The sequence below is a fragment of the Cryptomeria japonica genome, unplaced genomic scaffold (genome assembly GCF_030272615.1).
Source record: "Cryptomeria japonica unplaced genomic scaffold, Sugi_1.0 HiC_scaffold_151, whole genome shotgun sequence".
Lineage (NCBI taxonomy): Eukaryota > Viridiplantae > Streptophyta > Pinopsida > Cupressales > Cupressaceae > Cryptomeria > Cryptomeria japonica.
The window spans coordinates 232,501-247,500 of NW_026728973.1; the positions used below are offsets into that span (position 1 = coordinate 232,501).

At 59.4% G+C, this 15,000-nt stretch overlaps 1 non-coding gene across 1 annotated transcript; it reads left to right on the forward strand.

Annotated features, from left to right (window-relative positions):
* The first annotated feature begins 12,536 nt into the window (after positions 1-12,536).
* LOC131866612 (5S ribosomal RNA) lies at positions 12,537-12,655 on the forward strand. Its single transcript, XR_009365213.1, has one exon. It is a non-coding gene; the product is annotated as a 5S ribosomal RNA (ribosomal RNA).
* The last annotated feature ends 2,345 nt before the right edge of the window (positions 12,656-15,000 follow it).

The window sequence follows — 15,000 nt, forward strand, 5'->3', positions numbered from 1 at the left end:
GGGAGAGAGAAGCCAAGGAGACCACGAGAGTGCTGAGAGTGGGACAGCGCTGAATAGGCGGGAGAAGCCTGCGCGTATAAACGGAGATATATATCCAATTGCAACGAAGGAACGTGCCAAAGATCGAGAACAATGGCAGAAATGCTAGTAACGTGCACTTCGGGACCAACGCATCACCGGAAGACAACCGCCAAACATCGAAAGAGTCGCGATGCTCCGCAACCTACGTGCAAAGCGGTCGCACACCGGGTAAGGGAGTGAGAGCCCCAAACATAGCTGGGCGAGGCGCTCACTCCGCTCTTTAATATCTCGTTAATACCGCCAAGGAAATGGCACAAGCACACACACACAAGCATCCTCGGAAGAGGACAGTTCGAGTGACAGGTCAAATCCAAGAGTTCCGAAGACTACCTCCAGGAACAATCGGGAACAAGACCGATTACAAGTCGTCGAGTCTGTTACTGGGCGAACACGAGATGCGCACAGGAAATCGATCAGCCCTCACAATGGCCCAAGGCCAGAGATCGGACTGCTACGATTTACCCCAACAATCATCGTGCCACTCTTCGCAGAGAGGTGATAGACGCCAACGAGCCCGCGCATAGCAATCGAGGTGTAAAAAGGGCGTTGAAGGCAGGAAGCCTGGACGAAAGAGGCTACGAGGTCACCTCGAAGCGGTCTAAGAATCGGGCGCACTTGGGGCGACTACCAGTGCCAACCCCTTATCCCGCGGTGCGTCCGACACACAGAAATTTCCAAGGCGGCCAAGGAGCCTCCCCGCATAGCAATCGGGGTGTGAGGTTACGGATGCAGCATTGATAGCAATCGAGGTGTGAGGCGAAGGATGCAGAAGTGAGAGCCGAGGGATGTAGCAGAGATAGCAATCGGGGTGTGTGATGCAGAAGAGATAGCAATCGAGGTGTGCGGTGGGAAGGGCCCAGCAGCCAGAATGCATGAAGCGACGGATGAAGCAGTGATGACAACCGGGCTGTGAGGAGAGGAGGGATGCAGCCAAGAAAGCAATCAGGGCTCGAGGCAAGGGATGCATCAAGGATAGCAATCATGTTGTGAGGCGAGATTCCAAAGGCTAAACGTGAGAGGCTGCAGGGTCGACTCAGAGAGGTCTATGCATGTGAGAGGCTGAAAGCAAGGTCGACTCGGAGCGGTCTATGCATCGGGCGCGCTTGGGGCGACTACCAGTGCCAACCCCTTATCCCGCGACGCGTCCGACAAAGAGAACGTTCCAAGGCGGCAGAGGAGGTTACCAGCCGAAGGATGCAGTAGCAATAACAGGTATAGTTCCGCGGCGGCCGAGAAGACTCACCGCATAGGAATCGGGATGCGAGGCGAGGGATGCGGCGGGAAGGCCCCGACGGCTAAACGGAAGAGGCTGCAGGGCCGCCTCGGAATGGTCCAAGCATCGGATGCGATTGGGACGACTACCAGTGCCAACCCCTTATCCCGCGATGCGTCCGATACACAGATAGTTCCAAGGCGGCCGAGGAGCCTCACCGCATATCAATCGGGGTGCGAGGCGAGGGATGGGGCGGGAAGGCCCCAACGGCTAGACGGAAGAGGCTTCAGGGCCACCTCGGAATGGTCCAAGCATCGGACGCGCTTGGGGCGACTGCCAGTGCCAACCCCTTATCCCGCGATGCGTCCGATACACAGATGGTTCCAAGGCGGCCGAGGAGCCTCACCGCATAGCAATCGGGGGTGCGAGGCGAGGGATGGGGCGGGAAGGCCCCAACGGCTAGACGGAAGAGGCTTCAGGGCCGCCTAGGAATGGTCCAAGCATCGGACACGCTTGGGGCGACTACCAGTGACAGCCCCCTATCCCGCGATGCGTCCGATACGAAGATGGTTCCAAGGCGGCCGAGGAGCCTCACCGCATAGCAATCGGGGTGCGAGGTGGGGGATGCGGCGAGATGGCCCCAACGGCTAGACGGAAGAGGCCACAGGGCCGCGTCGGAATAGTCCAAGCATCGGACGCGCTTGGGGCGACTACCAGTGACAACCCCTTATCCCGCGATGCGTCCGATACGAAGATAGTTCCAAGGCGGCCGAGGAGCCTCACCGCATAGCAATCGGGGTGCGAGGTGGGGGATGCGGCGAGATGGCCCCAACGGCTAGACGGAAGAGGCTGCAGGGCCGCCTCGGAATAGTCCAAGCATCGGACGCGCTTGGGGCCACTACCAGTGACAACCCCTTATCCCGCGATGCGTCCGATACGAAGATAGTTCCAAGGCGGCCGAAGAGCCTCACCGCATAGCAATCGGGGTGCGAGGTGGGGGATGCGGCGAGATGGCCCCAACGGCTAGACGGAAGAGGCCACAGGGCCGCCTCGGAATAGTCCAAGCATCGGACGCGCTTGGGGCGACTACCAGTGACAACCCCTTATCCCGCGATGCGTCCGATACGAAGATAGTTCCCAGGCGGCCGAGGAGCCTCACCGCATAGCAATCGGGGTGCGAGGCGAGGGATGCGGCGAGATGGCCCCAAAGGCTAGACGGAAGAGGCTGCAGGGCTGCCTCGGAATAGTCCAAGCATCGGACGCGCTTGGGGCGACTACCACTGCCAACCCCTTATCCCGCGATGCGTCCGATACACAGATAGTTCCGAGGCGGCCGAGGAGGTGGGGGATGCGGCGAGATGGCCCCAACGGCTAGACGGAAGAGGCTGCAGGGCCGCCTCGGAATAGTCCAAGCATCGGACGCGCTTGGGGCGACTACCAGTGACAACCCCTTATCCAGCGATGCGTCCGATACACAGATAGTTCCGAGGCGGCCAAGGAGCCTCACCGCATAGCAATCGTGGTGCGAGGTGGGGGATGCGGCGAGATGGCCCCAACGGCTAGACGGAAGAGGCTGCAGGGCCGCCTCGGAATGGTCCAAGCATCGGATGCGCTTGGGGCGACTACCACTGCCAACCCCTTATCCCGCGATGCGTCCGATACACAGATAGTTCCAAGGCGGCCGAGGAGCCTCACAGCATAGCAATCAGGGTGCGAGGCGAGGGATGCGGCGAGAAAGCCCCAACGGCTAGAGGGAAGAGGCTTCAGGTCCGCCTCGGAATGGTCCAAGCATCGGACGCGCTTGGGGCGACTACCAGTGACAACCCCTTATCCCGCGACGCGTCCGATACACAGATAGTTCCAAGGCGGCCGAGGAGCCTCACCGCATAGCAATCGGGGTGCGAGGCGAGGGATGCGGCGAGAAGGACCCAACGGCTACACGGAAGAGGCTTCGGGGCCGCCTCGGAATGGTCCAAGCATCGGACGCGCTTGGGGCGACTACCAGTGACAACCCCTTATCCCGCGACGCGTCCGATACACAGATAGTTCCAAGGCGGCCGAGGAGCCTCACCGCATAGCAATCGGGGTGCGAGGCGAGGGATGCGGCGAGAAGGACCCAACGGCTACACGGAAGAGGCTTCGGGGCCGCCTCGGAATGGTCCAAGCATCGGACGCGCTTGGGGCGACTACCAGTGACAACCCCTTATCCCGCGACGCGTCCGATACACAGATAGTTCCAAGGCGGCCGAGGAGCCTCACCGCATAGCAATCGGGGTGCGAGGCGAAGGATGCGGCGAGAAGGACCCAACGGCTAGACGGAAGAGGCTTCGGGTCCGCCTCGGAATGGTCCAAGCATCGGACGCGCTTGGGGCGACTACCAGTGACAACCCCTTATCCCGCGACGCGTCCGATACACAGATAGTTCCAAGGCGGCCGAGGAGCCTCACCGCATAGCAATCGGGGTGCGAGGCGAGGGATGCGGCGAGAAGGACCCAACGGCTAGACGGAAGAGGCTTCGGGTCCGCCTCGGAATGGTCCAAGCATCGGACGCGCTTGGGGCGACTACCAGTGACAACCCCTTATCCCGCGACGCGTCCGATACACAGATAGTTCCAAGGCGGCCGAGGAGCCTCACCGCATAGCAATCGGGGTGCGAGGCGAGGGATGCGGCGAGAAGGACCCAACGGCTAGACGGAAGAGGCTTCGGGTCCGCCTCGGAATGGTCCAAGCATCGGACGCGCTTGGGGCGACTACCAGTGACAACCCCTTATCCCGCGACGCGTCCGATACACAGATAGTTCCGAGGCGGCCGAGGAGCCTCACCGCATAGCAATCGGGGTGCGAGGCGAAGGATGCGGCGAGAAGGACCCAACGGCTACACGGAAGAGGCTTCGGGTCCGCCTCGGAATGGTCCAAGCATCGGACGCGCTTGGGGCGACTACCAGTGACAACCCCTTATCCCGCGACGCGTCCGATACACAGATAGTTCCAAGGCGGCCGAGGAGCCTCACCGCATAGCAATCGGGGTGCGAGGCGAGGGATGCGGCGAGAAGGACCCAACGGCTAGACGGAAGAGGCTTCAGGGCCGCCTCGGAATGGTCCAAGCATCGAACGCGCTTGGGGCGACTACCAGTGACAACCCCTTATCCCGCGACGCGTCCGATACACAGATAGTTCCGAGGCGGCCGAGGAGCCTCACCGCATAGCAATCGGGGTGCGAGGCGAGGGATGCGGCGAGAAGGACCCAACGGCTAGACGGAAGAGGCTTCAGGGCCGCCTCGGAATGGTCCAAGCATCGGACGCGCTTGGGGCGACTACCAGTGACAACCCCTTATCCCGCGACGCGTCCGATACACAGATAGTTCCGAGGCGGCCGAGGAGCCTCACCGCATAGCAATCGGGGTGCGAGGCGAGGGATGCGGCGAGAAGGACCCAACGGCTAGACGGAAGAGGCTTCAGGGCCGCCTCGGAATGGTCCAAGCATCGGACGCGCTTGGGGCGACTACCAATGACAACCCCTTATCCCGCGACGCGTCCGATACACAGATAGTTCCGAGGCGGCCGAGGAGCCTCACCGCATAGCAATCGGGGTGCGAGGCGAGGGATGCGGCGAGAAGGACCCAACGGCTAGACGGAAGAGGCTTCAGGGCCGCCTCGGAATGGTCCAAGCATCGGACGCGCTTGGGGCGACTACCAGTGACAACCCCTTATCCCGCGACGCGTCCGATACACAGATAGTTCCGAGGCGGCCGAGGAGCCTCACCGCATAGCAATCGGGGTGCGAGGCGAGGGATGCGGCGAGAAGGACCCAACGGCTAGACGGAAGAGGCTTCAGGGCCGCCTCGGAATGGTCCAAGCATCGGACGCGCTTGGGGCGACTACCGTTGCCAACCCCTTATCCCGCGATGCGTCTGATACACAGATAGTTCCGAGGCGGCCGAGGAGCCTCACCGCATAGCAATCGGGTTGCGAGGCAGATTATTGGGAAGGGAACCCCCTGGGATGCGGCTCAAGCAGTGCCCAAAGGGACTGGAATGCGGAATCACATCGAGAGACCCAAATGCTATACGAGGGCTCAAATCGAATTATCGATTTGGCCACGACATGGACGCATCGGAACGACTACCTTTGCCGAACCACTCGCAATTGCATCCATACCGAAACCAATAGACATTTCCGTTAGAGCCCTCGCATAGCATTCGGGAATCTCGCATGCCCCTCTAAATCGACCAATGCTGGCGCTCAATGAAAATCCGAGCGCTACCACCGTTCGAGCGCCAGCATTGGTCGAGTTAGAGGGGCACGGGGGAGAATGCTCCAGTCAACACCTCCCCTATATAAGTTATTTGTCCGATTCTCGCACAACCGTAGTCTGCCTCGTCGAATCAAACAACGGTCCCAGATTCCGACTTCCGTTCCGTAGAGACCCAAAAGCTAGATGGAGGCTCGCAAGAAAGAGAGTCGGCGCATAGCAATCGGGTTTCTCGAACGTTTAGGGACCGAGCTCACTTGCGGATAGGGCAAAATCCGCCAAGCAACCCAAAAGCTAGACGGGGGCTCGAATCGAATCGCCTAGGCGGCCACAACAACGACGTGTTGGATCGACTACCAGTGCCAAACCATTCAGCAAGACTAGTCTGTGTCGAGGCCGGATAGAGATTCTCAGAGAGCGCCCGCATAGCATTTAGGAGACCTGCCGCGTCCCTCACACTCGACAAATGGTGGTGCACGTTTATAAATCCGAGCGATCCCAACCCTTTCAAGCACCAACATCGGTCGAGATAGAGGGGCACGGAGGGGGCTGCGTGAGACAACACAGTCCCCTATATAAGTTATTTGTCCGATTCTCACACATCCGAAGAATGGTCATCAAATCGGACAACAGCCCAAACTTCCGACTTCCGTCCCAGAAAGCCCAAGAGCTATCTAAAACGTTCATGGCCGGAACTCGATCGCGGCTATACCAGTCCGCCAAGCAACCCAAAAGCTAGACTGGAGCTCTAGTCGAATCACCTCTGTGGCCATTGCAAGGACGTGTTGGAGCGACTACCATTGCCGAACCATTCCGCAGGTCGAGTCCATACCAAGGCCGCATAGAGATTCACGATGAGCTCCTGCATAGCAATCAGGAGACTTGCCGTGTCCATCACAATCGATAAATCCTGGTGCAAGATTTTTGCATCCGAGCGCTCCAACCAGTCGAGCACCAGCATCAATCGACATAAACGGGCACGGGGGGAGGATGCTCGAGAACACTACCTCCCCTATATAAGTTATTTGTCCGATTCTCAAGCAGCCGAAGTCTGGTCATCGAATCGGGTCAAAGACCACAACTTCCGACTTTACCCACAATGCAAGTCATCGAATCGAACATCGGCCCCCGAGTCGGACTCCATGCGTATGTCAGGTCATCGGACCCAAATTCCGCCTTCCTGCGCATGGCGGGCCATCAATATCAACTCGGTCATCGGACCCAAACTCCGCCTTTTTGCGTATGGCACGCCTTCAAATCGGTCATCGGACCCAAATTCCGCCTTCCTGTGCATGGCGGGCCATCAACATCAACTCGGTCATCGGACCCAAATTCCGCCTTTCTGCGCATGGCACGCCATCAACTCGGTCATCGGACCCAAATTCCGCCTTCCTGCGCATGGCAGGTCATCGGACACAAATTCAGACCTCGCCAATATGCCTACGTATCGAATCGGTCATCGGACCCAACTTCCGACTTCATCCATACTGTAGGGTCTTTGAGGTTGGCGCGGTGCGCTCAACCCAGGGAGTCGACCCATCGAAGCATACACCTCCCCTATATAAGCTATTTGTCCGATTCCCACACCTGTGTAGTTTGCACCTCTGACCAGGACATCGACCCCAACTTCCGAACTCGACTGCAACGACGGCACCAGCGCCTTGGTGCGCACCTTGCGACGCACAGTCCCAACATTCGCCTTCCTGCACATGGCAGGTCATCGGACCCAAATTCCGACCTCGCGAGTATGCCTACATATCGAATCGGTCATCGGACCCAACTTCCGACTTCATCCATACCGTAGGGTCTTTGAGGTTGGCGCGGTGCGCTCAACCCGGGGAGTCGACCCAACGAAGCATACACCTCCCCTATATAAGCTATTTGTCCGATTCCCACACCTGTGTAGTTTGCACCTCCGATCAAGACATCGACCCCAACTTCCGAACTCGCCTCCAACGACCGAACCAGCGCCTTGGTGCGCACCTTGCAACGCACAGTGCCAACATTCGCCTTCCTGCACGTGGCAGGTCATCGGACCCAAATTCCGACCTCGCGAGTATGCCTACATATCGAATCGGTCATCGGACCCAACTTCCGACTTCATCCATACCGTAGGGTCTTTGAGGTTGGCGCGGTGCGCTCAACCCGGGGAGTCGACCCAACGAAGCATACACCTCCCCTATATAAGCTATTTGTCCGATTCCCACACCTGTGTAGCTTGCACCTCCGATCAGGACATCGACCCCAACTTCCGAACTCGACTAAAAAGACCGCACCAGCGCCTTGGTGTGCACCTTGCAACGCACAGTGTCAACATTCGCCTTCCTGCACATGGCAGGTCATCGGACCCAAATTCCGACCTCATGAGCATACCTACTAATCGAATCGGTCATCGGACCCAACTTCCGACTTCATCCATACCGTAGGGTCTTTGAGGTTGGCGCGGTGCGCTCAACCTGGGGAGTCGACCCATCGAAGCATACACCTCCCCTATATAAGCTATTTGTCCGATTCCGACACCTGTGTAGTTTGCACCTCCGCTCAGGACATCGACCCCAACTTCCGAACTCGCCTGCAACGACCGAACCAGCGCCTTGGTGCGCACCAAAAGTGCGCACTTTTGGAGGGCACTTTTGTGCGCTCCAAAGGTGCGCACTTTTGGAGGGCACTTTTCTGCGCTCCAAAGGTGCGCACTTTTGGAGGGCACTTTTTGGAGGGCACTTTTCTGCGCTCCAAAGGTGCGCACTTTTGGAGGGCACTTTTTGGAGGGCACTTTTCTGCGCTCCAAAGGTGCGCACTTTTGGAGGGCACTTTTTGGAGGGCACTTTTCTGCGCTCCAAAGGTGCGCACTTTTGGAGGGCACTTTTTGGAGGGCACTTTTCTGCGCTCCAAAGGTGCGCACTTTTGGAGGGCACTTTTTGGAGGGCACTTTTCTGCGCTCCAAAGGTGCGCACTTTTGGAGGGCACTTTTTGGAGGGCACTTTTCTGCGCTCCAAAGGTGCGCACTTTTGGAGGGCACTTTTTGGAGGGCACTTTTCTGCGCTCCAAAGGTGCGCACTTTTGGAGGGCACTTTTTGGAGGGCACTTTTCTGCGCTCCAAAGGTGCGCACTTTTGGAGGGCACTTTTTGGAGGGCACTTTTCTGCGCTCCAAAGGTGCGCACTTTTGGAGGGCACTTTTTGGAGGGCACTTTTCTGCGCTCCAAAGGTGCGCACTTTTGGAGGGCACTTTTGTGCACTCCAAAGGTGCGCACTTTTGGAGGGCACTTTTCCTGTGCTCCAAAGGTGCACACCTAGGTGAGCACCTTCGACCACACCTTGTAGCACACCAAACTCTGACTTTCGACTTCATCCGCAATGCAGGGTCTTTGAGGTTGGCGCAATGCGCACAACCAGGGGAGTCGACCCATCAAACCCAACACCTCCCCTATATAAGCTATTTGTCTGATTCTCATACATGCGTAGCCTGCAGGAGCAATTAGGACATCGACCCCAACTTTCGGCTTCTAAACGAAAACAAGGTCTTTGAGGTTGGTGTAATGCGAACAACTAGGGGAGTCAACCCATCAAACCCAACACCTCCCCTATATAAGCTATTTGTCTGATTCTCATACATGTGTAGTCTACAGGAGCAATTAGGACATCGACCCCAACTTTTGACTTCTTAACGAAAACAAGGTCTTTGAGGTTGACGTAATGCGCACAACCAGGGGAGTCGACCCATCAAACCCAACACCTCCCCTATATAAGCTATTTGTCCGATTCTCATACATGTGTAGCCTGCAGGAGCCATTAGGACATTGACCCCAACTTTTGACTTCTTAACGAAAACAAGGTCTTTGAGGTTGGCGTAATGCGCACAACCAAGGGAGTTGACCCATCAAACCCAACACCTCCCCTATATAAGCTATTTGTCTGATTCTCATACATGTGTAGCCTGCAACAACGATTAGGACATCCACCCCAACTTCTGAATTCGTCTGCGTTGACCGCACCAAAGGTGCACGCCTTGGTGCTCACCAAAATCCGACTTCCGACTTCTTCTGCTATGCGGGGTCTTTGAGGTTGGCGCAGTGCGCACAACCAGGGGAGTCAACCCACCGAATGCAACACCTCCCCTATATAAGCTATTTGTCTGATTCTCATACATGCGTAGACTGCAGCAATGATTAGGACATCCACCCCAACTTTTGACTTCTTAAACAAGACAGGGTCTTTGAAGTTGGTGCAGTGCACACAACCAGGGGAGTCGACCCATCAAACGCAACACCTCCCCTATATAAAGCTATTTGTCCGATTCTCATACGTGTAGTCTGCAGCAGCGATTAGGACATCGACCCCAACTTCCGAATTCGTTTGCATTGACCGCACCAAAGGTGCACGCCTTGGTGTGCACCCTGGAGTGCACTTTGGTGCTCACCTCGGTGCACACTTTGGTGTGCACCTCGGTGTGCACCAAAGGTGCGCACCTTGGAGCGCACCAAAGGTGTACACTTTGGAGCGCACCACATAGGGTCTTTGAGAGGTTGGCGCAGTGCGCACACCAAGGTGGGTGTTGAGGTGCGTGCCGAGGTGGGTGGGTGCTAGGGTGCGCTCCATGGTGGGTGCCAGGGTGGGTGCGTGCTAGGGTGGATTCCAAAGAGGGTCATAGGGTGGGTGCCAAGGTGGGTTGGTGATATAGTGGGTTCAAAGGTGGGTACTAGGGTGGGTTCCAAGGTGGGTCACAAGTTGGGTGCCAGGATGCGTGGGTGTTAGGTTGGGTGCCAAGGTGGGCTCCTGCGTGGGTGGGTGCTAGGGTGGGTTTCAAGGTGGACGCGAGGGCGGGTGCCAAGGTGGGTAACAAGTTGGGTGTTAGGATGGGTGAGTGCTAGAGTGGGTGCCAAGGTGGGTGGGTGCTAAGGTGGATGCCAAGGTGGTTCACAGGGTGGGTGGGTTCTAGGGTGAGTTCCAAGGTGGGTCACAGGTTCAGTGCTAGGGTGGGTGTCAAGGCGGGTGTCGAGGTGCCTGGGTGCTAGGGTGTGGATGCCAATGTGGGTCATAGGGTGGGTACTAGGGTGGGCTGCAATGTGGGTGCCAAGGTGGGTAACATGCTCGGTGGGTTCTAAATTGGGTGCCAGGGTGGGTGTGCACCCACCTTGCCCGAGGTGGGTGCCAAGGTGCCAGTGTGGGTGGGTGCTAAGGTGGATGCCAAGGTGGGTGAGAAGGTGGGTGATAGGTTGAGTGGTAGGATGGGTGGGTGCCAAGATGGGTCACAGGGTGGGTGCAAGGGTGGGTAGGTGCTAGGGTTGGTGTCAGGGTGGGTGGGTGCTAGGTTGGGTTCCAAGGTGGGTGCGAGGGTGAGTGTCAAGGTGGGTCACAGGTTAGGTGCTAGGATGGGTGAGTGCTAGGGTGCAAAGGTGCCAGGGTGGGTGCTAGGATGGGTCGATGCTAGGGTGAGTGGCAAGGTGGGTCCACAAGTGTCAAGGTGGGTGCCGAGGTGGGTGCCAAGTCGGCGACTGCTATGGTGGATGCCAAGGTGGGTCACGGGGTGGGTGCCAAGTTGCTAGGTTGGGTTCCAAGGTGGGTGCCAACGTGGGTGCTAGGGTGCGTGGGTTAAAGGGTGTGTCACAACGTGGGTGCCAGGATGGGTGCGCACCCACACTGGCCAAGACGGGTGCGGGTGCAAGGTTGGGTTCCAAGCCCGGTCACAGGCTGGGTGCTAGGATGGGTGGGTGCCAAGGTGGGCACCAGGGTGGGTGCACCCACCCTGGCCAAGGTGGGTCACGGGGTGGGTCCTAGGGTGGGTAACGGGGTGGGTACTAAGGTGCGTGCCAAGGTGGGTCATAGGGTGGGTGCCAAGGTGGGCACCAGGGTGGGTGTGCACCAACCCTAGCCAGGGTAGGTCACGGGGTGGTTGTCGGGGTGGGCGTCAAGGAGCCAAGGTGGGTGGCAAGTAGCCAAGTTGCGTGCCAAGGTGGGTGTCGGGGTGGGTGCCAAGGATCCAAGGTGGGTGCCAAGGAACCAAGGTGGGTGTCTGGGTGGGTGCCGAGGTGGGAGCCAGGGTGGGTCCCAAGGTGAGTGCAAAGGTGGGTGCCAGGGTCAAGGTGAGTGCCAATGTGGGTTCCAAGGTGCCAGGGTCAGGGTGAGTGCCAATGTGGGTTCAAAGGTGCTAAGTTGGGTGCGAGGTTGGGTGCGAGGGTGGGTGGGTGCCAAGGTGTGCTAGGTGGAAGCCCGGGTGGGTCGGCATCCCATGGGTGTCGAGTTGGGTGCCTGATGGGTGCTTCTTGTCAAGTTTTAGTCGTCGGGACTCATTTCGAGCCTTAGAGGTCGTTTCTTGTCCGGTTGCCCTGTCTTCGACCTGGGAACCCAATTTTGGTCCTCGGGTCCCATTTTTTTTTGTCTCGCATCCCACTTTTGGCCTGTGGCCTTTTCGGGGTCGATTCTCGTTTTGGGCATCAGAGCATGTTTCTTCTCCTAAAACCCAATATTTGTTTATTAAGTCTCGGAACACATTTTTGTTCTCGTGGACCCATCATGGGTCTTGGAACGCATTTGTGGTCCTTGGGTCCCATTTTGCATCCCGAAACTTGTGTTTTGGTGCTTGATCCCTATTTTGGGTGCCCACCTTGCACCAAGTGCGCACCCGGGGCAAACCGAGCGCCTTGGTGCACCGGGGCAAGATCGAGCGTGCACCCGAGGCGCCCCGAACATGCACCAAGGTGCACTCGGCCCACATGTGAGCGCAGGTCGTTGCGCCCGAGGTGGTGTGTGGGCACCGCGTTGCAGACGGGACACTGCACGCACACGACGCCCCCTCCAGGTGCACGCACGTAGGCCGGGCCGGGTGCACACCCGACGCCCTAGCAAGGTGCGCGCACCCGGGCAGGGCTCACACTTGGCGAACGGGGCGCACTTCGCGAGGGAGGGTGTGCACCTCGACGGGGGTGGGTGGCCGGGGTGGATTCGCACGTGGGTCGCGGTTTGCTAAGTACACACTGCGACAAGCTCATAACGGGTGCGATCATACCAGCATTAGTGCACCGGATCCCATCAGAACTCCGCAGTTAAGCGCGCTTGGGCCGGAGTAGTACTGGGATGGGTGACCTCCCGGGAAGTCCCGGTGTTGCACCCTTTTTTAGTTTTTCGCCGGGCGTCGCAATGCTATTTGAATAAACCTTTTGCCCGTTTGCGTTCTCGTCGGGGCCGGGCCGGGCCGGGGTGCGCTGCCCGCACTACCGCGCGCGCGGGGGCGACACCGAGCGCGCACCCGAGGCACCCCGAGCACACAGGCCACGGTGCAACCCGGGCGTTGTGCGCGCACCCCGGTGCGCCCGAGGTGCTGCGCGCGCACCCAGGTGAAATCGGTGTGCACCTCGGCCAGTGCGCGCTCGGTCGAGTCGCGCACGTTGGCCAAGGTGCACGGTGATGTTTCTTACTCTAAGGTTCCGCACCAGACGCCCGGGACAGGTGAGCGAAGCTGGGCGGGGCCGGGTGCGCGGCCAGGGCAGGTGCACGCAGCTGGAGAGAGCTTTGGAGCACACTTCGGAGCGCACCAATGATGCGCTCCATTCAAAAGTTTCCTGAAAAGGCAAAAAAAGTTGAGATTATAGAATTTCCCACTTGAGAGATTGTAAAAAAAAAAAATTTAAAATGAAGGAAACGCGGGTGCCAAGGTGTGCGCAGCCCAGCCAAGGTGTGCGCACCAAGGCGCCCACCCTGGCGAAGGTGCACGCAAGGTGCGCACCCGAGGCAAACCGGACAATTAACCCAACTTTCGACTTCGCGCGCACCTTGGAGCGCACTTCGGAGCGCTCCTTGGTGCGCACCAATCTTGGGCACCTCGGAGTGCACCATGGCGCCCACCAAGGTGCGCACCCGGGGCAAACCGAGCTCCGACTTCGTGCGCACCTTGGAGCGCACGAAAGGTGCGCACCATGGCGCCCACCAAGGTGCGCAGCCCAGCCAAGGCGTGCGCATCAAGGTGCGCACCCTGGCGAAGGTGCGCACCCGGGGCAAACCGAGCTCCGACTTCGTGCGCACCTTGGAGCGCACAAAAGGTGCGCAACCCAGCCAAGGTGTGCGCACCCCGGTCAAACCGAGCTCCGAATCGTGCGCACCAGAGGTGCACGCCATCGTGCGCACCTTGGAGCACACTTCGGAGCCCTCCTTGGTGCGCGCCGATGTTGCGCACCTCGGAGCGCACCCGGGGAAAACAATGCAATTAACCCGACTTTCGACTTCGTGGGCACCTCGGAGCGCTCTCGGGTTCGCACCTCGGAGCACACCGAGGTGCGCACCTTTGATGCGCTGCCTTCACCAATTTCCAGAAAAGGCAAGAAAACATTGAGAAGGTGTGCGCACCGAGGTGCCCACCCTGGCGAAGGTGCACGCGAGGTGCGCACCCGGGGCAAACCGGGCTCCGACTTCGTGCACGCCGCACCTTGGAGCACACTTCGGAGCGCTCCTTGGTGCGCACCAGGGCGCGCAACCCAGCCGAGGTGCCCACCCCGGCGAAGGTGCACGCGAGGTGCGCACCCGGGGCAAACCGGGCTCCGACTTCGTGCACGCCATGGTGCCCACCGCGGCGAAGGTGCACGCGAGGTGCGCACCCGGGGCAAACCGGGCTCCGACTTCGTGCACGCCGCACCTTGGAGCACACTTCGGAGCGCTCCTTGGTGCGCACCATGGTGCCCACCAGGGCGCGCAACCCCGCCGAAGGTGCACGCGAGGTGCGCACCCGGGGCAAACCGGGCTCCGACTTCGTGCACGCCGCACCTTGGAGCACACTTCGGAGCGCTCCTTGGTGCGCACCATGGTGCCCACCAGGGCGCGCAACCCCGCCGAAGGTGCACGCGAGGTGCGCACCCGGGGCAAACCGGGCTCCGACTTCGTGCACGCCATGGTGCGCACCGCGGCGAAGGTGCGCACCCGGGGCAAACCGGGCTCCGACTTCGTGCACGCCGCACCTTGGAGCACACTTCGGAGCGCTCCTTGGTGCGCACCAGGGCGCGCAACCCAGCCGAGGTGCCCACCCCGGCGAAGGTGCACGCGAGGTGCGTACCCGGGGCAAACCGGGCTCCGACTTCGTGCACGCCGCACCTTGGAGCACACTTCGGAGCGCTCCTTGGTGCGCACCATGGTGCCCACCAGGCCGCGCAACCCAGCCAAGGTGTGCGCACCAAGGTGCACGCGAGGTGCGCACCCGGGGCAAACCGGGGTCCGACTTCGTGCACGCCGCACCTTGGAGCACACATCGGGGCGCTCCCGGGTTCGCACCGGCGTTGCGCACCGTGGTGGGCACCTCGGAGCACACCAAGGTGGGCAGCGAGGTGCGCACCTTTGATGCGATGCCTTCACTAATTTCCATAAAAGGCAAAAAAAAAACGAGATTTTAAAATTTCCGTTTTGAAAGATAGTGAGAAAAAGGGAATGCTGGTGCCATCTTGAGCCCGCCCTGGTGCGCAGCCCAGCCAAGGT